Source organism: Chiloscyllium plagiosum, unplaced genomic scaffold (assembly GCF_037043375.1).
Source record: "Chiloscyllium plagiosum isolate Xiang-an unplaced genomic scaffold, Cpla_swu_hap1 HiC_scaffold_26, whole genome shotgun sequence".
In the NCBI taxonomy this organism is placed as follows: domain Eukaryota; kingdom Metazoa; phylum Chordata; class Chondrichthyes; order Orectolobiformes; family Hemiscylliidae; genus Chiloscyllium; species Chiloscyllium plagiosum.
Window position 1 is genome coordinate 18,903,746 of NW_028270164.1, and position 27,505 is coordinate 18,931,250.

General features: G+C 41.9%; 1 protein-coding gene across 1 annotated transcript in view; it reads right to left on the reverse strand.

Annotated features, from left to right (window-relative positions):
* The window catches only part of LOC122563122 (lumican), a 409,094-nt gene that overhangs the window by 329,184 nt on the left and 52,405 nt on the right, over nt 1–27,505 (reverse strand). The window contains 1 exon segment of the mRNA XM_087973534.1: nt 7,346–7,465. The gene's annotated coding sequence lies outside the window, so the exon portion shown is untranslated.

Genomic DNA, 27,505 nt, shown 5'->3' on the forward strand with positions numbered 1-27,505 from the left:
GTACAACCCCTCTCTCCAAAATGTCTGACATTTGCTGTGAACAACACAATCTGGAATTATCCTCATAAATTTCCCCTGTACCTTTTTAGACATAGCTTTTGATTTGATGACCATTTTTATCCCATTACACCTTAGCAAAAAAGCCTTTGCAACTTTTTTTTCTGAATTAAAAGGCACAATATCAAAGCAAATTATTGTTGTTGTTGGTGGTGATGCTATTCCTAGCCATTACTGAGCCCTGTCTCAATCTGATGTTGACTTAAAATTTAAAAATCTTTATTATAACCCTCAGCTCAAAATAATTTAATGACTGTAAACAGTTTAGGTGCATATCTAGAAATTTAGTTCAGAGCTCAGGAGAGAGACTACTACCTCCTTGGTGAACACAGAAGCCAATACATCACTCAGTATTTATCCTATTTTCTCAGTCACTTGCCATCACTAACTATCGGACCTTTCAGTGACTGCTCTTATTTTATCTTACACCTGCTTAATGTAAATACTTTAGAGCAAGTACTGCAGGGATCAATATGTCAGTGGCCTTAATCAATTACTTACTGAGAAAGTTATACTCAATTATTAAATCAAAAAAGCTTGCGCAGCTCTACAACCAAATTAAACTTTTAAAATCTTAGAATCATAGAATCTCTACAGTGAGGAAGCAGGCCATCAGGCCCATCGAGTGCACACCGACCCTCCGAACAGCATCCCACTCAAACCCAACCCCCTACCCTTTCCCTGTAACCCAGCATTTCCCATGGCCAACCCACCTAGACTGCACATCCCTGGATACTATGGGCCAATTTCCCGTGGCCAACTCACCGAACCTGCACATCTTTGGACTGTGGGAGGCAACCAGAACACCCAAAGGAAATCCACTAAGGAGAATGTGTAAACTCCACATGGATAGTTGCTTGAGGCTGGAATCGAACCTAGCTCCCTGTGAGACAACAGCTCTGAATGCAGAATGTTCCAAAGCAGTTCCAAATTTTTCATAATTCAACATTTCTTTTCCCTTCATTGGCCCACAACAATGTTGAACAGTTCCAGTTGGCATGACCCATGAATACGATCCTTCTGAGTGGAAACCTATGAATTTCTGATGGGGTGGGGTGGGGTGGGGAGCAGAGAACGTGGGTGTGGAACTTGCTCCTTCTTCCATCCATTTTCCAAGTGAAGTACTTGGGAGGAAAACCAACAAAGTTCAGGTAAAACGTCCTGCCCTGCCAGAGTGCCTAAAATCCATTGCATCCTATAATGGGTTGGGCACTTCAAAGGCTACCTAAACCAGGCCTTAGGTGGACTGAATACATTAATCAGGACCCTAATGCCTGTTAGGGACTATCCCATCAAACCTTTTTTTATTATTTCATTGAATATGGTCATTAGTGGCAATATGTTGGCTATACTGAGATTTGGAGACAAAAATAAAATCTGCAGATGATGGATTCCATGGTAGAGAAGCAAGAGGCTGGAAGAACACAGCAAGCCAGGCAGCATCAGGAGCTGGAGAAGTCAGCATTGCGGGTATAACCTTTCGCTGTAAGTCAGGTTCAAACAAAATGTCAAGTGCAAGCCGATCTCCATGTTGGGAGCATCTCACTGCATCCTTCATGCTTTGGCTGAGTGAACAAGTGAGTTCCTCACGAGGCAATAGTGTGTGACCAAATAAGGAGGATTGTAGCTTGGTCAAGACCTTAATAATCCCACAATCTGCCTCATTAGCATTCAGTTTTCTATACAGCCAACTGTGCCAACCAAACTAGATGGTAAGAAAATTCACCATGTAAGTTAGAGTAGGTACCTACCAAATTCAGCTCACTGTTGGCTACAAACAGTCTTCATGTTGCTTAAGAACAAACAGCAAAAGAGGCACAAAAGCCACCCACTCATCTATGGACATTGGCATCCGATATTTGACTGCTGCCTCACAGCGCCAGGGTCCCAGGTTTGATTCCAGCCTCGGGAAACTATCTGTGTGGGAGTTTGTACATTCTCCCCATGCCTGTGTGGGTTTCCTCCCACAGTCCAAAGATGCAGATCAGGTGGATTGGCCATACTAAATTAACCATTAGTCAGAGGGAGATGAATCTGGGTGGATTACTCTTTGGAGGGTCGGTGTTGGGCTGAAGGGCCTGTTTCCACACTGTAGGGAATCAAAACTAATCATAACCATTTGTCGATCCCTACGACCATCATGGCATCTCTCCAATATACTTGCAGGAAGCTTAGGAGGGACAAACTTGCATTGCAGGACACTCCAGTGACTAGCATTGAAAGACTGCAACAAAGACACTTTACATATATGGACAGGGACTTAATTTATGGGTTGGAAAGCTCATGGCTGCTCTCTTGCTCTGTCCACACTCACTCACTTCATTCCTAACTGCATTCTCACAGATTTTTTGCCTTGCCTTTACCATACCAATCAGCTCAGTCACACAACCAAGCAGTGGACTTCTGTGACACAGTGGTAGTGTCCCTATTTCTCAACCAGAAGGCTCAGTTCAATCCCACCTGCCCCAACAGAGTTCATAACATCTCTGATCAGATTGATAAGAAAATATCTAAGTGCATTGAGTTTTTGAAGTGCTGGGTACATTCAGACAAGGGGAGAGTGCTCCATCACAATCCTGACTTGGACCTTAAAGATGCTGAACAGTTTTTTGGGGGCATCAGGAGAAAATGGGCTGGATTGTATCTGCCACTGTCGTGTGTGTTTTTGGCAGAAGAAGTGTGCATTTTGAAAAGATGTGAAATAAGCTTCCTGCCCATAGCCATCACTCTGACACTGACTCCTACAACAGGGGAAATGGGTGAGTATAGAAATCTGCTGTCCACTTGCCATATTTAAATAAATAATGATGGGTTAAATACACTTGTTAAAAGCTCATTTGACCCCAGTGTTGCCATACCTATACCATGATACAGTTGGCATTGACAGGAAGCAGGAGTGAGCTCCTTGTCTTGTAAAAAAAAATTAAAAGGTGAATGCAGTCCCTGAAAGGTACCCCTAATGCATCAGGAGGAGCAACTCCCTCCAGGTCACAACATCTTCCTTTCCTCCTGGACTTTGAAATGCCCATCCCCTCCTCCATCCATCCCCTGTACTTCTTCCTAATGTACTCCAAGCCTCTACCACCCAATGGCCCTGACTGATCAAGATCTGGCAATCCATTGAAACCACTGTTGCCTGCATTTCCAGCGCAATGTCCATATCCAACAATCAGCTTGGATTGAACAATCACAGAGTGGAATGTTCCATTATCCATCAATCTATCTTACCCACAGCACAATAAGGCTTTCCTCCACATTTTCTCTTGGGGACAGTGAACCATGTTGCTAAATTGCTAAATTGCCCCAGAGTGTCCAGGGCTGTGTAGGCTGGGTGGAATAGCCAAGGCAAACACGGAGTTACACGGATAGGGTGGGAGGGCTGGGTGGAATGCTAGGTCAGCATTTATTGCCCATCCCGAAGGGCAGTTAAGAGTCAACCACATTGCTGTGGGTCTGGAGTCACATTTAGTCCATACCAGATAAGGATAGCAGTTTCCTTCTCTAGAAGAGATTAGAATCATAGAATCCCCCTACAGTGTGGAAGCAGGCCATTTGGCCCAACAAGTTCACACCAACCCTCTGAACAGCATCCCACTCAGACCCATTCCCCTATGCTATCCCTGTAACCCTACATTTCCCATGGCTAATGCAGCTAACCTGTACATCCCTGAACACTTTAGGCATTTTAACATGGCTAATCCATCTATTTTAGTGACCCAGGCAGGCTATTTGTGACAAGTGGCAATGGTATCATCATTGGACACTTAATTCCAGATTTTTATTGAATTCAAATTCCAAGATTAAAATATGGGTCCCCAGACCTGGGTCTCTGGATTAACAGTCCAGCAATTATACCTCTAGGCCATCTGCCACACATGTTTCAAAAAAGCTTGTCTTAAAATCTATTTTTCCCCTCTTCAGGGCAATTGCACAATGAAACAAACTGCCAGTGGAAATATCCGCATCACTTGAAACCTGTTTCTCATTATCAGGATGACCATATGAGCAATTCATGTCTGGGTTAATTCATGCCACCCATAAAAATATTGGTGAAATACAGATGTTAGTCTTTGCAGCTGACTGAACTAAAGCAGAAGGTGATGAGGTACTCACTGCAGAATTCCCAACCTTTCACATGCTCTTGTAGCAGCAGAATTTATTTATACCACTGATTAATGGAAATCTCCAGAATGTTGATAGTGCAGCAATCAGCAATGATAATGTCATTGCATTTCATGGATGTTGGAGACTGGCTCCAATAATATAAAGTTATAAATCACACAACACCAGGTTATAGTCCAACAGGTTTAATTGGAAGCACACTAGCTTTCGGAGTGAGGCTCCTTCATCAGGTGATAGTGGACACCGGCATCTCCAAATCCAAAAATATAAATCACCACCAGATATATGCAGCAGAAGTCAGGAATGTTCCTCATGTCTTCATCACACACTTAAGTCTTCTTCTGACCTAATACCTTGTGTTTTCTCCACTACTTCCACTCCCTCACTTCCAGTATTTGCCTGGTAGACACTGCTGCCAATATAACCAACCCAATTTAGTCCTAGAGCAACAAACTGGCACTCTCTGTAATTATTAGAATGTAACTTAAGGACCAATTCTAAGAGACAACATTTGATCCAACCTCCAGACACACATAATTGTATACTGCCTGTCTCACTTCCAAAATATGGACGCTAAACAATTCGCACTTTGTGGCTTTTAGCACCCTCCTGTTACCTGTATTATTTTATTGGAATAAAATAGCAATAAGTAATAAAAACAGATTTAGGAGTTACTATAAACTGGCAAGTATGAGCTAGTATAAGATTATCCACAGAACAGTGGTCTAATTGTGCAGAATTAGCTAACATCAGACAAGTAGGGTGTGAGTTGACTGATGTATGCCAATTGACTGAAGAGCCTCTTGACATTGTGGACAAAAGACAGGTTAAGCTTCGTGCTTGTAAGTGTTATCTATAGCACCAGACATGTGGGTGTCATCAAACGTGTGGCATGTTTCATGTTACAACCAGTCTTTGGCCAAGGCTTCCTGTTTCACTATGTTTCCAGGTGAGATACCCCAAATTGACAAGCTCCATGGTGAGGTGGGGTGAACTGGTGTTTGTCAGTTTTTTAAAATTTATACATGAGGTGTGGGTGTCACTATCCAGGCCAGCAAAAGTGAGGATTGTAGATGCTGGAAACCAGAATTTAGATCAGAGTGGTACTGGAAAAGCACAGCATCCGAGGTCCCTAATTGCCCAGAGGGTAATTAAGTGTCAAACACATTGCCAATCACAAGTGACAACATGACAAGGTTAATTTAAAAAGAATCCCTTCCTTTATGGATGCCTTTTACCCAAACCAAACCAAACAAATTTAAAAGGATCTAATTTAACCAGGCTTTCTTAAGTTAACCAAAGGATAACTTTATTAGTTATTCAACACAGGAAGAACTAATAATATAACACACACACACACAATTGTTCTCTTAGAAATAAGAGGTGAGCCTAAAAAAATTGAGTCTTGGAATTTTGTGAAGAGTCGGTAATGGGGTGTTACATTGGGTGATACCAGTATTGTTGGTTTTGGTAGCTGAGCAGTTGAGTTTTAGATCCTTAGCTTTGCCAATTAACTGACTTATTTTTGTCCTATTTCCTTTCAATAGTGACCGGCTTGCAGAAAAAGAGTCATGGGTTTCATTTTTTACCAGCAGTGCAAGGGTATTTAAGAGTTGTCCTTAAGCTATGACCTTCCCAGTGCGTTGACCCACAAAACACCTGAACTAGGTTTGAAATTGGCTTTTAACCCTGCTCCCGTGCCTTTTTGTAAAGGGAAAACACAAACATATCTCTCGCTGAGCCAGCTTTCTTTTTCCCTGTCATGCCCATCGTCTAAGATAATTCATGAGATTATTCTTTGGTCTACAGAGCAGTTCTCCTTTGTGAAGACCTTCCCTTTGAAGCTTCCTCAACAGTCGTCAGGTGTGACACTCCAAGATCTTCCTTGAGGCTGTCAGTAATTCACATTGGCCTTCCAGACAGTCACTGAATTACATTGTGCACAATCTATGTTCTCAGTCATTTCAGCTGTACATCCTTTTTGCAAAAACAAAAGCACATGGTTTAATTAAAGGTTCAATATGTCTGTAGGTGACCTGGGGTTATGATCCATCATTGTGACACTTATAAGGGTGAATAGCTTCTGCCTAGCTCTGTGCATATCTAACATCAGTTTGGATGAAGTCCAAGCAGCTGCTGTCAACAGAGAGGACATACGGAGAATCCTTTCGATCAGAAGGAGAAAATGACATAGATTTGAACCAGTTTGTTTTTGAAATATAGTAGTGAGTATGGTCCATTGTTGTCAGACCTACAATTCTCAAACATTCAATTCGCTATTGGCTCCTTTGATGGATAAACACCATCAGAGATCCGTTGGGATGAATGGCCAGTTTTAGTGCTGTAAATTCTACATAATAAGCAGCCAGGGCCTGGCAACCTTGCTGTCAATTGTTCTCTTTCTTGACAAATACAAGGAATTATGCAGAAGAGAGCTTTTCATTTGATTCCACAATTCCCCATCCAGTACTGGGAAAATGAAACAACTTTAGAATGACTCACAAAAGGTAGGTTTCGCGCAGAATGGGAATGGAGCAGAGCACTTGAAGGATAACGCCATTATCTTATTAGAGGGGGCCAGGAGACAAAGCTATTGACTCAAAATAGTTTGAATGGCCAGGAGTGGAAAGGGAGCATGCCTGAGCTAATCATGCATTGGATTTCAGACTTGCAATATACACAGGGAGACAAAAATCGTCATTCACAGTCCTTCTGCTCCACTCAATAGGGTTAGCAGTGTCAGTCATTTGTTCCCCACTTGTATTTGCACATGGTTTGGGGAGAGGGGGGTGGGGGGTATTGGTTCCAGTCAGGCCACTTTAACCCGGACAAATCCTGAATGATTTAAATGCTAAGCTTCCAGCTAACAATTAAACAACTAACCTGTTGGAAAGCGCACAAAAGAACTCTGTCGTTTCTCACAGGCCTGCAAACACCCCAGGAGACGCTACGATAGAGCAGGATGTGTTTGTACTTGTTTCAGCGAGAGAGAAAAAAACTCAAAGCACAGATGGCTGAGAAAGAATTTGCATAATTGTCCACATCTCATTATTGATAAACATCTGAGGTCGGTTCAACCTAATACTATCACGTGTTCTGATCAGATGGACAGGCTAACTTCAAACTGAACTATGCATGGTGTACAGTAATAACTCATTAGACTAACCAGCTGGTTTCAAAAGCTTTTAAAGAAACAGTCCCTTCACCAAGTCTATTTTGCGTATTCACCAGCATACTGATGACAGAAAACGAAAGTGCTGGAGACACTTCATAGGTCTGGCAGCATCTGTGAAGAGAGAAACAGTGTTAACATTTCGAGTCCAAAATGACTCATTTTTGTAACTGATAACATCCAAATCTGCTTCACCATCAATTCTGTCAATGCTTTTCCAATATTTTTCCAATTAACTTACAGTAGGATCCATGACTGAGCCTGAATGTGTAGCCAACTCCTAAATCCATGTTCATCTTTCCTGCAGTTCAGTCTTTACGGGTCTTTAATTGGGTTTCTGGCTTTGCCCGGTCATGAACCATAGTGACAAACATGTCTGTGCAATATGGGTGGCACAGCAGTTAGCACTGCTGCGTCACAGCGCCACAGACCCGGGTTCAATTCCCACCTCAGGCGACTGACTGTGTGGAGTTTGCACGCTCTCCCCATGTCTGCGTGGGTTTCCTCCCACAATCCAAAAAAGTGCAGGTTAGGTGAATTGGCCATGCTAAATTGCCTGTAGTGTTAGGGGAATGGGTCTGGGTGGGTTGCGGGTCGGTGTGGATTTGTTGGGCCAAAGGGCCTGTTTCCACACTGTAAGTAATCTAATCAATAAGCCTTCTCATCCAACTCAAACTAACGGCAGATTTTGACACGTTAAGCACACCAACCTCCGACAATATCTGAGTTCTATTTTCCACTGGAGTTATCTTCACCTGGCTCCACTCTTACTTAGGAGAAAGTGAGGACTGCAGATGCTGGAGATCAGAGCTGAAAATGTGTTGCTGGAAAAGCGCAACATGTCAGGCAGCATCCAAAGAGGAGGAGAATCGACATTTCGGGCTTGAGGCCTTCTTCAGGAATTCCTGAAGAAGGGCTCATGCCCGAAACATCGATTCTCCTGCTCCTTGGATGCTGCCTGACCTGCTGCGCTTTTCCAGCAACAAAGTTTCAGCTCCACTCTTACTTACCAAATCATAATTGGAAATTCCCTTGCAATGGATTATTTTCTCTGTCTTACACCATCCTTACTGCAGTTGCCCAAGGCTCCATTCTCGAATCCCATTTATTTCTCAACTGCGTTCTCCTCCATAGCAGCATCACTCAAAACCATGAAGGCAGGTTCACCACACAGATTGGTGAGTGCAATTTCAACCTCACCACCACTTCTCTCAATTTCCTTGGTGGTAGAATGCTTGACTTGTTATTTATTCACTCAGGGTGTGAGCATCTCTGGCTAGGCCAGCATTTATTGCCCATCCCTAATGGCCCAGAGGACAGTAAAGAGTGAACCACATGTAGGCTACATTAGGTAAAATTGACAGATTTCCTTCACAAGAGGACGTTAGTGAACCAAATGAGTTTTTTTGACAATCGACAATGGCTTAACACATACCATTTAGACCCTTGACTTCAGATTCTTAATTAAATTAAAATTCCACAATCTGCCATGGCAGGATTTGAACCCAGGCCCCTAAAACATTTGGTGAGCTTCTAGATCATTAGTCTAGCAATAACACCACTAGGCCATTATCTCCTCTAACATCCAATACCCAATGAATTACCATTTTATCCACTCGCTACTAAAGCATTGTCTTTGGTCCCCACTAACTGTTCTATTGTCACTGATCTAACCATGAACAGTGACTCCAACTCCTGGCTGAACCTGGCCTGCTGAAACTTTTCATTCTGTATGATCCTGAGTTGAATCTCCAACCCCATATCCTCATTAAAGCCAAATATCATAACATGGATTTTCTTGGACACATCTCACTCATGATGGTCTCACTCATGTTTTCGTTAATCACGCCTAACAATGAAGACTTTGTTTGTTTCTCAACCACAGATATTGCTGGGAAAACTCAGCAGGTCTGGCAGCATCTGTGGAGAGAAAGCAGAGGTAAGTTGATGAAGTTAACTCTTCAAATTAATTTTTTTTTGGTCAGGCAAAATGCCAGAGGGAAGGGTGCAGGTGGAAGGAGAGTGTTGGAAGTGGGTGAAGGGGTCTGTGTGGGATGGGTAGAGGACTCTGTCCAATGAAAAAGGCACAGAGGCAAAGGTGGTAGAAGATGAGTTCAATGTCATGTTGTGCCCACAATTCATTGAGGTGGGGTGCAGCGGGATAAAACTAAGACCTTTGCTGAGTATAGAACATTCAGAATCAGACAGCAGAAGGTCAGATGGGATAGTACACATAAAAGAAGATGGCGTTAGGAGAGGGTATGGAGTCAGAGGGAAGGGGAAGAGCGGAAGGTTCCAGAGGGGCAAGGGTGATCTAATGTCTGAACAAGGGTTATTGGACTTTGCTTTCTCTCCACAGATACTGCCAGACCTGCTGAGTTTTTCCAGCCATTTCCATTGTTGTTTCTGATTTCCAGAATCTGCAGTTCTTTGGTTTCCTTGTTTGTTTTTGCTGTGCACTGGCTCCCTGGCCTCAAGTGCCACCACTTTTAAAATTCTCACCCTTGTGTTGAAATCTGTCCATGGCCTCATCCCTATCTCTGTAACCTCTTCCGGCCCTACAACACTGACCCTGGATTGTGAAGAATCCTCACATTCTTTCCCTCATCATTGGCAGCTGTCGATGTCTGAGTCACAAGCACTGGTATTCTAATCATTGTATTTTGTTACCACAATGTCCTGCTGAAGGCCATTGTTAAACTTTCTTCCTTCATTAAGCTTTTAGTTTGCTCCCCTAATATATCCTCCCTTGTCCGCAGTGCTAATCTTTGTCTTCTTTTGAGTCCGATGAAACTCTTTGGTGTTATTAAAGTTGTTATAAATGCAGGCTGTGGTTAATGTCAGCACTTTCTTCTTCAAACAACAGATTTTTAAATTGTTTAATTTTAACTCAATGAGTCTTGTTATATTTCAACTGTAGCAATAGATTGGCATTTTCTTGCTAATACAGATCTACAGTCAGCTCCTTGAAAATGTCAGGAACACCATGGGTCAGCTGTCTTCTCCATGTCTAGACATGGAAGCTCTCCTTAACTTCATTTTGTATTGCTCAACACTGCAACTATACTGCGTAACTGTATAGGGAACACTATAGATACAAATCCAGATACTTACCAGAGGACAGCACACAATGTAATAGCCTATGACCTAGGTCTACATAACCTCACTTATATTAATTCAGCCCCCACAACTCCTTTAAGCCAAATACCTCAGAAAATAAGACCATACGACATAGGAGCAGAATTAGGCCATTCAGTCCATCAAGTCTGTTCCACCGTTCAATCATGGCTGATAACTTTCTCAACCCCATTCTCCCTCTTTCTCCCCAGAACCTTTGATCCCCTCGATATTCAAGAACCTATCTATCTCAGTCTTAAACATACTGAATGACCTGGCCTCCACAGCCTTTGGTGGCAGTGAATTCCATAGATTCACCACTGTCTGGCTGAAGAAGTTTCTCCTTACCCTTACGCATTCGGTCTTATTGAGAAAATAGATTCAAATAAAATCAAAGGCTTCACAGAATCTTTCAAGAAGTTAGTTCAGCCTTTAATTGAAAGCATCGCAGTGCAAAAGTGACAATCATATTAAGTAGATCTGTCAGCAGTGGAAATGTTCATTTAGCTCAGTGAGTAGAGCTTGTGCTTCTAAGTGTGAAGGGTGTTTATTCAAGATCCATTTCTGCAGTTAATCACATTTACTTGGGCTATCATTTTAGTGCAGTGTTCAGGGAGTTCTGGAGGTACTAGCATAAGATGAATAAAGCTGTACATATGACAGATACCATTTGCCCATTTCATATATTTTAATAAAAGACTCCTTTTGCATCTTATCACTTCAGCTGAGATTTGAACTGAGGCTCACTCATTGTGCAGTGGAACATGCGATTCTAGTGTCTCTGCCACAATCAACACTGACCAAAGTAGATTCTAACTATTTGCCTGCCGTGTGTGATATCTTGTTGTCTGCTAACACAATTAACAGTTTTGCAAACAACACTGTGAAGTAATTTGTGAAGTGCTTTATGATATTGTATGCCTACAATGTGGTGCCAAGTTAATGTAAGTTCCATTTACTGGGAGATGATTTCAACATTCCTATTAAATATATAATACTTTATGCATTAACATGTTCAAAGTACTTTTGAAGTTTGAAGTATATAACCTATGGTGTCTGAAAATCTGACCAAGGATATTGCCTTAGAAGTTAATTTCTTTATATTACAATGCTGATTTTTGTTACTAAGATCTTAATCCATATCTATAGGTGTCTTGGTGCCACTGCAGTGCATTGTAATTTAAGCCCTTCCTCTCACTTCATTTAGTGTTCCATGATTTCTATTTGATCTCAGTATAGTTTTTGTACTGCCATTAGGCAAACCAGGTAAACCCAGTAGAAGCCAGGATGACCAATATAAAAATTGTTGGTGAATGTGACAAATTTACTATTGTTCTGATACCAATTCTCCAAAACTTATGAAATCCTGAATCAGGGACATTAGCTAAGCACTGGAACAACATCAGCAGATTTTGCTGTTGCTTTTGATATTGGATTGAGAAGTCTATAGCTTTATTGCCTGTTAGTGCTTATCGTATAAGTTCTGTTTCCTCAGCTAGGCAACCTTCAAACATATTCTAGCAACCCAGTGTGAACAATGAGATTTATGGGGCCTTTCTTTTTGAAGGGAATTTTTGAAACACTATCAGCCTTCAAAAATATTGTAGCATGAATATTAGAAAATGGACAATTTTTCTGACTAATGCCATCAATTGCTGTTTCCATGACGATAAGTTATGTGGTGGCAGTGGATGTCCCACTTTCAGAGATGGAAACAGGGGGCAACCATGATGTATATTTTAGATTTTTAATCAATGCAGAGATGACAACAGTTTCTAAACATGTCACATGTTCTATTTATGGTGTTGTTAAGTGTCTCCTCCATGCTTCAATTCTAGCATCCAGCTTTTTCTATCATTTGTGTACATTTCCCTGAGTCCACAGTCAGTATTAAGCAAGCATAGCAATGAGCATTCAGAGTAAACAGACTCATAATTGAACATAAATCAGTTGAGTATCATAGACTTTGCTTCAGCTGGAATCAGGAACTTAGGGAGACAGGTGCGTGCCAAAGCATAAACATATGGCTGCTGTCAGAGTCACACTCAACTAAGAATGATGATCCCACACCTCCAAAAATCCCCTCCTCCCACATTGAATTCAAACTTTAAATTTTCAACCACATTTACTTCGGAAAGAGAAATTTTCAAGGAAGTAACAGGCATATAATGATAACAGGCAAAAGTGAGGACTACAGATGCTGGAAATCAGAGTCTCGATTAGTGCGTGGCTGGAAAAACACAGCAGGTCAGGCAGAATCCGAGGAGCAGGAAAATCAATGTTTCGGGCAAAAGCCCTTCGTCAGGTATAATGATAACAGGTTGATCTTATTCTCATATCTTTAAACATTAGGGTGGTGTGGTGGCTGAGTGGTTAGCACTGCTGCCTCACAGCATCAAAGACCCAAGTTTAATTCCAGCCTGTGAGGAGTTTGCATGTTTTCCCTGTGTCTGTATGAATTTCCACTGGATGCTCTAGTTTCTGTCCACAGTCCAAAAGGCTAGGTGGATTGGTTGTGTGAAATTGCTCCATAGTGTCTAGGGGTGTGTAGGTTAGGTGGATTGGCCATGTGAAATTGCTCCATAGTGTTTAAGGATGTGTACAAAGTTAAAAACCACACAACACCAGGTTATAGTCCAACAGGATTTTTTTGGAGCACTGCTCCTTCATTGGGTGATTGTGGAATCTGCTGATGAACGAGCAGTGCTCCGAAAGCTAGTGCTTCCAAATAAACCTGTTGGACTATAACCTGGTATTATGTGATTTTTAACTTTGTACACATCAATCCAATACCGGCGTCTCCAAATCATGACGAGGGGTGTGTAGGTTAGGTGGATTGGCCGTGGCAAATATGGGGATGGGGTAAATCAGGGTAAATCATGGGGACTTTCTGGGCCAAATGGCTTCTTTCTGCACCATAGGGATTCTAATATCCTTTTTTTCCATACCTACGTATAATCTTTGCTTCTGTATTTAGAGTCATAGTGTCATAGAGGAGTACAGCACGGAAACAGATTCTTTCGTCCAACTCGTCCATATCAACCAGATATCCTAAATTAATCTAGTCCCATTTGCCAGCACTTAACCCACGTCCTTCTAACCCCTTCCTATTCATATACCCATGCAAGTGTCTTTTAAATGTTGCAATTGTATCAGCCTCCACCACTTCCTCTGGCAGCTCATTCCATTCGCCCTCCTTCCTCTGCTTGAAAACGTTGCCCCTTAGGTCCCTTTTAAATCTTTCCCCTCTCATCTTAAACCTATGCCCTCTAGTCCTGGACTCCCCAGCCCCAGGGAAAAGACTTTGTCTGTTGACCCTATCCATGCCCCTCATGACTTTATCTAATATGTATTATTTTTTCACTTGGCCGCTTTCAAGACTACTTGCGTTGTAAATACATCTTATTTAAAACCAACTCATTATGGCCAGTTATTTTTAAACTGTAACACATGACAAACTAAATGAGGGATTCAGTTCAACAAGTTATATAAATCTCCAATTCACAAGGCATTCAGCAGACATGCCCGATGCGATGACAATGGTGAGAGAGGGAATGAGGAAAAGGAAGTGAAACAAATAAATGAAATCGCTCAGCAATAATATTTGTAAATAGGTTTTCTCTGTAAATATTGTTATGAAGTACTTGCGCAAGATTTTCAGTTCTTGCTTTTTGTTTCCTGACACTAGGCAAAGGGTATTTTTGTTTCTGCTGGCCATTTTGGTAGTGGGTGACTTTTCAAATCATGATAGAACTGGGATTCTCCAGATAAGCTTTCTGTTCCCCCAGTTTATTGTTGCTCTGTTAAAAAAACAGAAAAGGTGTAATGGAACAAACCCAGCACATTGTTGACGTTTTCCAAGTTAACATGTTACAACTTCCATCATTTGTTGGCCAGTTCCCCAGTGACAAGAAGACTGGCACAGATGGCACAAATTTGTGGTGCCAGGATCATTGTGCGCTCATTAAGCTGAAATAATTTCACAGTACTGTATAAATAACAATACATCTACAAGTGCCTTCTAAAATGCATCTAATGATGTGGACCGGAAAAACAAAAATGCCTCTCCAGGTTGCACAATTGTTTGAAAGTCGCATACTTTAAGAAGAGTAAATTTTAAAGAAAAATCTATCATCGACCTCTGATTGGCCTACAATAAGAACAACTTGTATTGTTATAACATCTTTAACAAGGTAAAATGTTGCAAGGTGATTCAGAAAGTGTGTTACAAAGTAAAACTCAACACCGAGACACATAAAGTGATATCGTCAAGTAGATTTTAAAAATTACCATGTGCATTTATAAAGTAAAATAAAAACCAAAGGAACTGCAGATGCTGGAAATCAGAAACAAGAACAAAAATTGTTGGAGAAACTCATCAGGCCTGGCAGCATTTGTGGACAGAAATCTGAGGTAATGTTTAAGGTCCAGTGACACTTCTGGCCCTGAAATGATAACTCTGCTTTCTCTCCACAGATGCTACACAAACCTGCTGAGCTTTTCCAGTAAGTTCTATATTTGTTTTACATTTATAAAGCACTTTGGGATAAACATTGGGCAGGACACCGAAGACAATTCCCCTTTAATTTGACATGGAACTATGGGATCTTTTGCATCCACTCAAACATTATGGGAGCCTTGGTTGAACATCTCCTTCAAAAAGCTGCATAACTAACTAGTAATGTTCCTGCAGTTCTGGGCTGGAATGCAGATGTTTAAACTCATTCTTTCATGGAATGTGGACTTTTCTGGCTGGGCCAACATTTATTGCCATTGCGTATTTGCGTATCTCGTGGCTCAGACCAGGAACAGGACTTAAACCCAAGGTTAGGTCAAAGACATAGGTTTTAAGGAGAATAGAGAATGGAAATGTTGAGCTATTTAGAAAGTAAATTCCAGAGCTTGGGGCCCAGACAGTTATTTCAGGCGGTACGGTGGCTCAGTGGTTAGCACTGCTGCCTCACAACTCCAGGGACCCAGGTTTGATTCCAACCTTGGGTGACTGTCTGTGTGGAGGTTGCACATTCTCCCCGTGTCTGCGTGGGTTTCCTCTGGGTGCTCCAGTTTCCTCCCACAGTCCAAAGATGTGCAGGTTAGGTGGATTGGCCATGCTAAATTGCCCATAATGTTAGGTACATTAGCTGAAAATGTGTTGCTGGAAAAGCGCAGCAGGTCAGGCAGCATCCAGGGAACAGGAGAATCGACGTTTCGGGCATAAGCCCTTCTTCATAAGCCCTGTTTCGGGCATAAGCCCTGTTAGGTACATTAGTCAGAGGGAAATGGGTCTGGGTGGGTTACTCTTTGGAGGGTCGGTGTGGACTGGTTGGGCCGAAGGGCCTGTTTCCTCACTGTAGGGAATCTAATCTAATGGCAGGGCCACCAGTATTGGAGCAATTATATTCTAGGATGTAGAATCTGTCAGTTTCAAATTTCTGGACTGGAACAAATACAGAGATGGCGAGGTATGAGGCTTAGGAGGGATTTGAAAACAAGGATAATAAGGCACAAAGGGAAATACAATCATACAAGTTAGATTTCTAAAATCAATACCAGTGATCAGCAAAGTCAGAAATCACACAATACCAGGTTATAGTCCAACAGGTTTATGTGAAATCACAAGCTTTCCGAGTATAACCCCTTCATCAGACGAAGTGATGGAGAAGCACACAGAATACTGAATTTATGGACAGAGAGATAAGAGCAGACAGATCAAACAATCATACAAATAGTGTGAGTAGACTGTCAAATAATGTCTCTGCAGGTGACCAAGAGTGTTAGACGGTGTCAGCACCATCTTATTTTTAATTTTTTGTAATGATGTATCTGCCTCATTTAATCAAATTATGGGTCATCCCTTCACTTGTCATTCAACTGTTGACACTTTACTCACACCATCTGGCATTCTTGGTCACCTTCAAAGACTTATTATTTGAGACTCCACTTACACCATTTGTATGATTTTTGTATCCCTCTACCGTCGACCTCTACTCATGAGTTCAGTGTTCTGTGTGCTTTTGGTTCACTTCACCTGATGAAGGAGCAAAACTCCAAAAGCTTGTGATTGCAAATAAACCTGTTGGACTATAACCTGATGACTATAACCTGGTGTCGTGTGATCTCTGACTTCGTCTACCCTTCCCCCACACAGGCACCTACACGTTATTGATTAGCAGTGAATTAGAGAACGTGGGTAGACTTCTTGCAAAATCCCAGAATTTGTGAATAAAGGTGGAATTTTAATTATTCAGACACAGTAGCCCATAGTATCTAATTATGAACAGGCTGATTTGGAAAAATCATTCACAGAACATGGAAGAAACACCTGAAACCTGTGTAATAAAAGAAAAATTATTGGCTTTGTTCCATCATTCAATCTCAATAGTCTGTGCTTTAATCTACTGAGACTGCAGTAGGAATTAATCAACACAAATTCCAATCTCCAACTCTTTAAACCTCAAGCTAGTCACAACACAGCTAAAACAGCAGGAGGTTGCAAGGTTGATATCGAAAATAGGGAGATTTCTGTGTTTGACATTACAACAGTGTGAGCAAATACAGTGGCTTGAATGATGTCTTGATTAGTCATGCACGAATGGTTCACCTCTGCATGGTGAAATTCAAATGACAAAGTAGAGAGGAGAGATTTAGTTTTATGGCCAATGTCTTCATTACAAGGTTAGTGGATATCAATTCCTCATTTATCAGCACTCAATGTGATGGTCTATTGCCATCTTGTTTCATTTGCAACATTATTGGCTCTGGGGAGCTATGACTATGACCATTAGATTAGATTAGGTTCCCTACAGTGTGGAAACAGGCCCTTCGGCCCAACCAGTCCACACCGACCCTCCGATGAGAAACCCACACAGACCCACCTCCCTTTGACTAATGCACCTAACACTGTGGGCAATTTAGCATGGCCAATTCACCTGGCCTGCACATCTTTGGACTGTGGAAGGAAACTAGAGCACCTGGAGAACATCCACACAGACATGGGGAAAACATGCAAACTCCACACAGAGAGTTGCCTGAGGCAGGAATTGACCCCGGGTCCCTGGTGCTGTGAGGCAGCAGTGCTAACCACTGAGCCACCATGCCCCATTCAAGATAGCATTTATTTGCATATTTTACATGAAACTATGTAGAAAGTACCAAGTAGTGTGTATCCTTCATCAACTTGATGTTTAATAACCCGGGTGCTATGCATTTGGCTCTGAAGGAAAATTCTGAAGAAGAGTGACATTGAACTCAATGCTTTAACTCGACTTCTCTCTCTGCACAGATGTTGTTAAACCTGTTGCATTTTCTGGCACTTCCTGGCTTTATTTCAGATTTCCAGCATCTGTAGTGTTTTATTTTTATTTTAGCAATTATTCTGGGTTCTGGTCATCACTTTATATTGTAAAAATGTAATAATTCAAACTTGACATAGTTCTGTCACACCAGATCTTTGGTTACCTATAAGAAAAAGAGTCCTATTGTGGCAGTCTCAGGTTTGGCAGATAAATCAATAGAAAATATGCTGGATCCCAAGGCAGATTATCATAAATTTGATCAGAACCAAAGTTCCTCAAAAAGGGAAAAAAGTTGCATGCACCATTATCGGATAACAAATTTTCTTAGCTATCTTCTATGAACGGTTATGTGTGACTGCAGAATTTCAATCTGGTTCAAGTTTTCATGGTAGAGAGGGTCAGGAGCTATCTTGTTTCATACCGCAATGAAATTACACATGATAACAGAATCTGGGACAACATGTTGATTCTACCATTTTCCAGTGTCACACTCAAACAATATAAAGTTATGAGGTAATAATGTAAACTTATGAAGTATAAACCACAAACAGACATTTCCTTTGAAACAAACTGGAGTTGAAAGATCAGTTGACTGTTTCTATCCTGCCGATTCACGTGAAACTACAAGAACCTTGAGCTAATTTTCATGTCCGGACATACTTTGGCATAGACATTAAAATGCAAATGAGCTTTCTGGACATATCTTTGAGAAGTTCTTAAAATGCAAATGGCATTTCCAGTTGTCTGTATTTCTCCAACCAATCAATGAGACTGGTTGCACAAAACTGTTGCAGTCTCTGATGGCAAAATCTTTCCAGCCCCATCAGTTATCTTCTCATTGGTGTATTCTCACAGCAATACTTCAACCAATTGATGTCCACTTGCACTCTTTTCTTATTACAGTATACAATGTTAATTCTCCTTACATTAGTTTTTCTTGTGACTATCCTGATGAATGCAAGACAAAAAAGCTTTGCAAAAATGTGTCTTTTTCTTAGCAACATTCAAATTCTGTCCTACCAAATGACGTTGCATATACATATAGTATTTTATTTAATCTTTCTTTCCCTCTTCAAAAATGTATCTTAAAATATTATCTCATTCTTTTCAAAGCTTTGGTTAAAAATTGACACTGAAGAACATTTTCTCAGTTAAAAAAAATCTAAGGCCTGGCCAAAGATTGAAAACCAGATCAATTTTGATCTGATAAAAAAGATTGTGCCTTTAATGGAAGTCTAACAGTGGCTGCAGCACCCAGTTTTATTTGGCTAGCCATTGCACTATTGAGTTAAAAAGTGTTTTGAGAGGACAGTGATCAGTCATGAGACAAGATCATTGCATCACCAGTCAGACTGTTTGCAATCTGTTAAAACATCTTTCAACATAGGCGAAACACTTTCAAGGAAGTGAGATATTAGTCACAATTTTTTTCAATTCTGTACACACACATGCAAACATATATACACAGGCTAATTGAGTGGGCTGGTGGTGAATTATGTTGGACCTTATCGAATCTAAGTGCTGCTGCCTTTTTGCAGAAATTAAACCCATTTCCATTGCCCACATTCTGGTAACATCATCAGCTGCACTGTGGTAGTACAAGCTGTCCTTACCACATCCGACCCAAGTGTTTAAAACCAACCATCAAAATGTACAACAGCACCTGTCTTAATGAACACCAGAACAACATATGATAACCACAAAGCACATAAACTTGTAGCTCAGTTAACCATCCAGTGTGACCCTTATAAGATTCCCTTTGTGGAGAATGCACGAAATATAATGGAACATAGACTAAGGCCTAATAACTATTTAAATATTATCTATAATGTTGTTATCTTTGAATCATTGAACTTAGGGTTATAGCTGTGTAATCATGTAGGTGTCTGATGCTGGAGACGCACAATTTTCTCATCCACCCTGTCTTCTGAAGGCACAATCTGAAGTATTTTCCAAGACTACACTTTCCAACACTCCCCTTAATTGATCACTCCTACTGAACAGTAATATAACTGTGGCACATAGACCTCGTTGAATTATCCTAATTTTTCAAGCAAGGCTTACCACTGAGTAACCAGGGCTAAAGATTGGTATGGAGAAAGTAAGGACCGCAGATGCTGGAGATCAGAGTTAAAAAGCGTGGTGCTGGAAAACCAAAGCAGGTTAGGCAGCATATGAGGAGCAGGAGGATTGAGCATCAGCTCTTCATCAGGAATGTCAAACCTAACTATTATACCTCCTAAGCGAAAGTGAGGATTGCAGATGCTGGAGATTAGAGTTGAGTGTGTGGTGCTGGAAAAGCACAGCAGGTCGGGCAGCATCCGAGGAGCTGGAGAATCGACATTTCGGGCAAAAGCCCTTCATCAGGAATCCTTTTCCAGCACCTCACTCTCAACTGTTACACCTCCTACTACTGTCCCAAATGGAACCAGCGAACCCACTATGGATTCGCTCTTTCTTAGTGTGATTGGTCCAACTGTGTGCCAAGCTATGCCGAAACCCATTGATTGATCAAACTTGGCTTCTGAAACCTTCAAATTTCCTTGGTGCGTTTGAAGCTTTGAAAGGAGTTGAAACAATTAATGTAGCACTGTAAAACCTTACTTGAAATTATCTTAAAACAGGAATTTTACGAGACATTTGGTCAGACAATAAAATAACAAGTTCTGCAAAAAAAAAACCCAAACCACTTCTCATTCATAAAGCAGAGAAGCGAGTTTCTCTGATACTTCAGCAAGCTATTGCTATTGAATAACAGAGTCCGGGGAAAGTCCATGGTTTTCCCCTGTCAATTCCTTGTCATGATGACAGATCAGGACCTCAAAAAACTTATGGGTGTATCAAACTTTTAATCCCAACATGCATATCATTTAAAATAGGACTCCTACACTCAAAAGATGACTGGATACAGATTCAATGACTGTTTGGGAGATTCCTAAGTCACATCGAAACAAAATCAGGGAAACTTCAGACAGAAGGACTAAAAGGTGAAAAGAGACTGATTTACCCATCCCCCTCTCAGCAGTTCGTGTAATCTCTGAGTTAAGGGATCCTTTCTGAATTAAACGTAAACAGGTATAGAGCTACACAGCATGGAAACTGTCTTTCATTATAACACGTCTTCACCGAATAGACATCCTAAGCTGATCTAGTGCCACTTGCTAGCATTTGGCCCATTTCCCTCTAAACCATTCCAGTTCTGATTCCTATTAAATGTTGCAATTGTACCTGCATGCCCCACTCCCTCTGATAGCTCATTCTATACTTGCACCACCCTCTGGGTGAAAACGTTTGAACAAGAAATCTTTCCCCATCTCACCTTAAACCTATGCCCTCTAGTTTTGGACTCCCTCACCCAAGGAAAAAACCTTGGCTATTCACCCTATCAATGCCCCCCATGAGTTTATAAACCCCTATCACCCTCAGGTCACCCCTCAGATTCCAATGCTTATGGGGAAAAAAAGTCCTAGCCTATTTAGCCTCTTCTAGATTAGATTAGATTAGATTACATTACAGTGTGGAAACAGGCCCTTCGGCCCAACAAGTCCATACCGACCCGCCGAAGCGCAACCCACCCATATCCCTACATTTACCCCTTACCTAACACTATGGGCAATTTGTCATGGCCAATTCACCTGACCTGCACATCTTTGGATTGTGGGAGAAAACCGGAGCACCCGGAGGAAACCCACGCAGACACGGGGAGAATGTGCAAACTCCACACAGTCAGTCGCCTGAGGCGGGAATTGAACCCGGGTCTCTGGCGCTGTGAGGCAGCAGTGCTAACCACTGTGCCACCGTGCCACCCACGGTGCCGCCCACTCAAATCCTCCAGTCCCAGCAATATCCTTGTAAATCTTTTCTGCACCCTCTTAAGTTTAACAACATCCAGCGCGGCGGCTCAGTGGTTAGTACTGCTGCCCCACAGGGTGCGATCCAGGTTCAATCCCACCCTCGGGTGACTGTCTGTGTGGAGTTTGCACATTCTCCCCGTGTCTTTGTGCGTTTCCTCTGGGTGCTCAAGTTTCTTCCCACTGTCCAAAGATGTGCAGGTTAGGTGATTTGACCATGCTAAAATTGCCCATGGTGTTCAGCGGTGTAAGTTAGGTGCATTAGTCAGGGGTAAATATAGGATAGGGGAATGGGTCAGGGTGGGCGACTCTTTGGAGTGTCTGTGTGGACTTGTTGGGCCAAAGGGCCTGTTTCCACAATGTAGGGATTCTATGATCCTTCCTATAGGCGGGCAACTAGAATTGTGTGCAGTATCCTAAAAGAGGCCTCACAAATTTCCTGTACAAATGCAAAATGACATCCTAACTCCTACACTAAATGTTCTGACCAGTTGAGGCAATGGGTGAGTAAAGAAAGGGAGCTGGTTCATCTCTTCTCACCTGGGAGCTTACAAATTTGGGATATCCCATCTGGAACTATAACAATTTGGCGGAATCTCACTGAATACTGGCTGCAACATCCTGAACCACTGAGCTACTGGTCGTTATAGTATGTAACAGTTTCCCAAGGAAGGTCTTCCTCCTGGGTGAAAGGCAGGTATCATGTATCCAGCTGAGACAGTCACTGTTTTAGTGATGCCTTCCCCGTTGAGTCCACCATCATGTCATTTTTAAATGCAGTAATTTAAAAATAAACAGCAGTATAGCTTTATGTTTTCAACAAACTAAATGGTTAATTATTATGCAACCATTATTGAAGGTTACTTCAGTCAGAGTGCTAAAGTTAGTGGTTAAAATCCATTTGCAGAGATTTAATATATAAACTGCTGAATAAAGATGAAAATATAATCAGTTTCTAATGTAACTGCAGGCCCAGATTGTATGAAGATTCTTTGCTGGAAGTTAAAATTGGAAAACAGGTTCTGCAGCTGTGGTGGACTCTGCAGTCAAATAGTTGGAGGTTGCACCAAACAAATACACAGAGTGATTGAGAAAGTCAGCAGCCTCTATGAAGAGGGAAACAGCGTTTATGTAGCTCTTCAGTATGCCCACTATGGAGGATGGTCTAGCAGGTGGACTCAGTCAGCAGAACAGGATCTGAGAGTGAGTGAAGACTGCTTTGGTTCACTTCTATAGCACGGCTGTTTGAGGCTTTCACGGACATTTGCCCTTGATCCTTCCTCTGTCTCACTGTTAAGAGTAGTCGTTATTTTAAGATGTCTCTCGCATGGTGATCGCCTAATATGGGTGAATACACTACTTGTTCTCAGCCAGATGTTTGTATAGTTCTAAAACTTAACAATGGTTGTTTTCTCAGTTTTTCAAATCATGTTCCATATGAGACGTTTGGTTAGCCCAAGCCGAGAGCACAGTACCATCGTTTAGCTCAAGTAGTTTTTTTTACAGTGTCTCAACCATTAACCTGAATGGCTATAATTCTTGTTGGTTTTGATAAGACTAGAAAAGCTATTTACATCTTTTTGCAATGAAAATCTTATTCTCAAGCTCATTTGCCCATGGACATCTTGTAGATGTAATAAACATTTCAGGTCTTTTTCTAGCCCATTTCTCCTTCCTGTTTTCCACATCATATTCGATGGACAGTCCTGGAACCTTTGAATTATTTAATGGTCCTTTATGCTTAGTTCTTCAAATAATAAGAGAGTCTAATTATTGAACAGACCTCACTGGGTCCTTCTGGCTGCTTTGCCTCAGTTGAAGCCACAGGAAAAGTCCAAATGGCTTTTGGGAGTCAATTTGTCAGGCTCCTTTGTGTCCTTTTTTTTAAAGAAAGGAGATCAACGTTTGTTTCAAAATCTATAATATTATAATCACACATTTGATCCCACTATGCCTTCAGATGATTTTGTCAAATGGCAACACATGGAGGAGAAATAGGAAGGGTTTAAGGATAGATCATTCGGGACAGTAGAGATAGTAAAGCACAGTAGTCAGAAATAATGACTGAAGGACAGTGGGTTTTTCAGCAAAGTAAGAGGAAGGAGCATGAAAATTAGTAAGGAAAGCAAAAAGAAATGTCATTTTAATCAGACAGGATGGTTTAGCATGTTTGTTCTAATGTGACCTACTTTTATCATTGATAAACATCAAGATAACAGATTGAACTGGTGTCAAGATTTTTTTTTCAGCCAGCATGTAACAAGCTCAATGAAAAGGGGCACAGTTCCTGATGTGGTCCTCACAAATAAAGCTGAGTATATGAATGAAGTAGTACTGGATGACCATTTTGGAGATAGTGATCAGAAGACACTTATGTTTAACTTCATTATGAAAAAGGACAAAGAGAGAACAGAAAGTAAAGTTCTAAATTGGCAGAAGCAAAACTTTACAAAGCTGAAAGATGATCTAGCCAAAGAGAATTGGATATAGCTGCTCAAAGGAAAGAGATTCTACAGGAATTGTGTGGTCACCTTTCCATCAAGAATAATACTGTCAGATATAGTAGCCCTAGTTATCCAGAAGCATACAGTGTAAGATAAAAAAGAAAAATGGAACTTAGGACAATGTCAACAAAAGTAATATTTTAGGAAGTTTATAGGAGTACATAAAATATTGGGGTGAAGTGAGAAATGAAATTGTGAATGCAATGAAAGAATATAGAATCATATGAAAAAATACTGGCTGGTAAAATTAAAAAAAGATGCTTAATCAGTATATTAAGTACACAGGATGACTAAAGAAAGAGTACAGCTTATCAGAGATATACATGATAATTTATGCATGGCTGCAGAAGATATGGACAGGGTTCTTAATGAGTACTTTGTCTTCACAATGGAGAGGGATAATGTCGATATTTTAGTTAAAGTGGAAGAGTTTGAAATATAATGAGAATAAACATAATGAGAAGGGAAGTACTAAAGGTTCTGACCTAGGCTGTTACAGGAAACCAAGGAGGAAATAACAGATTCACTCAGAGTAATTTTACAATCCTCATTCGATTCAGACATGATACCATTGTTTTGGTGGTCTGGGAACATTATACCATTATTCAAAGTAATGGGTCAAGTAATAGACTAAACAACTAAAAGCCAGTTAGACCGACGTCAGTGGAGATTAGACCAGAGTGGTGCTGGAAAAGCACAGCAGGTCAGGCAGCATCCAAGGAGCAGGGAAATTGACATTTCGGGCAAAAGCCCTTCATCAGGAATAGAGGTAGAAAACCTCCAGGGTGGAGAGATAAATGGGAGGGGGGGTGGGGGGGGTTGATTCTGGGGAGAAGGTAGCAAAGAGTACAATAGGTGAATGGGGGTGGGGACGGAGGTCATAGGTCAGAAGGGAGGGTGGAGCAGATAGGTCAGAAGGGAGATTGGCAGGTAGAACAGGTCATGAGGACAGTGCTGAGCTGGAAGGTTGGAACTGGGGTAAGGTGGGGGGAGGGGAAATGAGGAAACTGGTGAAGTCCATATTGATGCCCTGGGGTTGAAGTGTTCCGAGGCGGAAGATGAGGCATTCTTGCTCCAGGCGTCGGGTGGTGAGGGAGTGGCAGTGGAGAAGGCCTAGGACCTGCATGTCCTCGGCAGAGTGGGAGGGGAATTAAAATGTTGGGCCATGGGGCGGTGTGGTTGATCGGTGCGGGTGTCCCCGACATGTTCCCTGATGCGCTCTGCAAGGAGGCATCCAGTCTCCCCAGTGTAGAGGAGACCACATCAGGAGCAACGGATACAATAAATTATATTGGTGGGTGTGCAGGTGAAACTTTGATGAATGTGGAAGGCTCCTTTGGGGCCTTGGATAGAGGTGAGGGAGGAGGTGTGGGCACAGATTTTGCAATTCCTGCGGTGGTAGGGGAGGGTGCCAGGAGGAGAGGGTGGTTGTTGGGGGGCGTGGACCTGACCAGGTAGTCACTGAGGGAATGGTCTTCGCGGAAGGCGGAAAGGAGTGGGGAGGGAAATATATCCCTGGTGGTGGGGTCTGTTTGTAGGTGGCAGAAATGTTGGCGGATGATGCGGTTAATGCGAAGGTTGGTAGGGTGGAAGGTGAGCACCAGGGGTGTTCTGTCCTTGTTACGGTTGGAGGGGTGGGATCTGAGGGCGGAGATGTGGGATGTGGACGAGATGTGTTGGAGGACATCTTTAACCACATGGGAAGGGATATTGTGATCTCTAAAGAAGGAGGCCATCTGGTGTGTTCTGTGGTGGAACTGGTCCTCCTGGGAGCAGATACGGCAGAGTTGGAGGATTTGGGAATACAGGATGGCATTTTTGCAGGAGGTAGGATGGGAAGAGGTGTAATCCAGGTAGCTGTGGGAGTCGGTGGGTTTGTAAAAAATGTAAGTGTCAAGTCGGTTGTCATTAATGGAGATGGAGAGGTCAAGGGTGGGAAGGGAGGTGTCAGAGATGGTCCAGGTGAATTTAAGGTCGGGGTGGAATGTGTTGGTGAAGTTGATGAACTGATCAACCTCCTCGCGGGAGCACGAGGTGGTGCCGATGCAGTCATCAATGTAGCGGAGGAAGAGATGGGGAGTGGTGCCAGTGTAACTACGGAACATGGACTGTTCTATGTAGCCGGCAAAGAGACAGGCATAGCTGGGGCCCATGCAGGTGCCTATGGCTACCCCTTTGGTCTGGAGGAAGTGGGAGGATTTGAAGGAGAAATTGTTAAGGGTGAGGACCAGTTCAGCCAAACGAATGAGAGTGTCAGTGGAATGGTACTGTTGGGGACATCAGTGACATCAGTGGAGGGAAAATTATTTGAAATAATACTGAAAAATAGGATTAACGTTTACTTAGAAAGGCACCAATTCATTAGGGATAGTCAATCTGGTTCTGTTATGGGACAATGGTGCGTTACCAACTTAATTGAATTTGCTCAATGCAGGAACTAAGATTGATGGGGATAATGCAGTGGATGTTATCTACGTGGATTTTAGTAAGACATGTGCTAGGGCTCCCCATGGCAGACTAGTCTCTGTAAACATAAAGCCCACAGCAGATAGAGGATTGTGATGAGTTGAATCCAAAATTGACTCAATGATAAGAAAGGTCATGGTTGATGGATATTTTTGTGAATGAAAATGATAGCCTGTGATGTTTCACAGGGCTCAGTTTTCGGTCCCTTTAGACAAATGTGAAAGGCTTGGTTCAGAAATTTGCAAATGACACAAAGCTTGGCTGGGTAGTTTCGAGTGAAGAGTCTGGCTGTTGACTGTGGGATATTATAAATAGTTCGGTTGAGGGGCAGAAAAATGTCAAATGGAATTCCACCCAGAGAAGTGCAAGGTCAGGCAGTTGGAAAGGGTGAGCAAAAAGCAAGGGAAAATACACAACAGATGGGAAGGTATTGAGAGGAATCGAGGAAGTGAGAGATCTTGGACTACTTATACAGAATTTCCTGAAGAGGGCTGGATGGGTAAATGAGATAGTAAAGAAGGCATTTGGGATGTTTTGTTTTATTAAGGGAGGGATTGAATACAAAAGGAAGAGGTGTGATGCTGGAACTATATAGGAATCTGACAAGGCCATAACTGGAGTTTTGTATCCAGTCCTGGTCACCATCACAACAGGAAGGACAGAACTGCAATAGAAAGAATACAAAGGAGATTTGTAAGAATTTTGTCAGGACTGAAAAATTGCAGCTATGAGGAAAAATTAATACACTAGATTTGTTTTCTTTAGAACAGAGGAGACTGAGGGGTGATTTAATTGAGGTTCACAAAATACTGAGTGGACAGCAAAGACCTGTCTCTCCTAACAGAGAGATCACCTAACGGGGTGCATGGACTTAAAATGATTGGCAGAAGGGTTAGAGTACATGAGGAAATATTTTTTTCA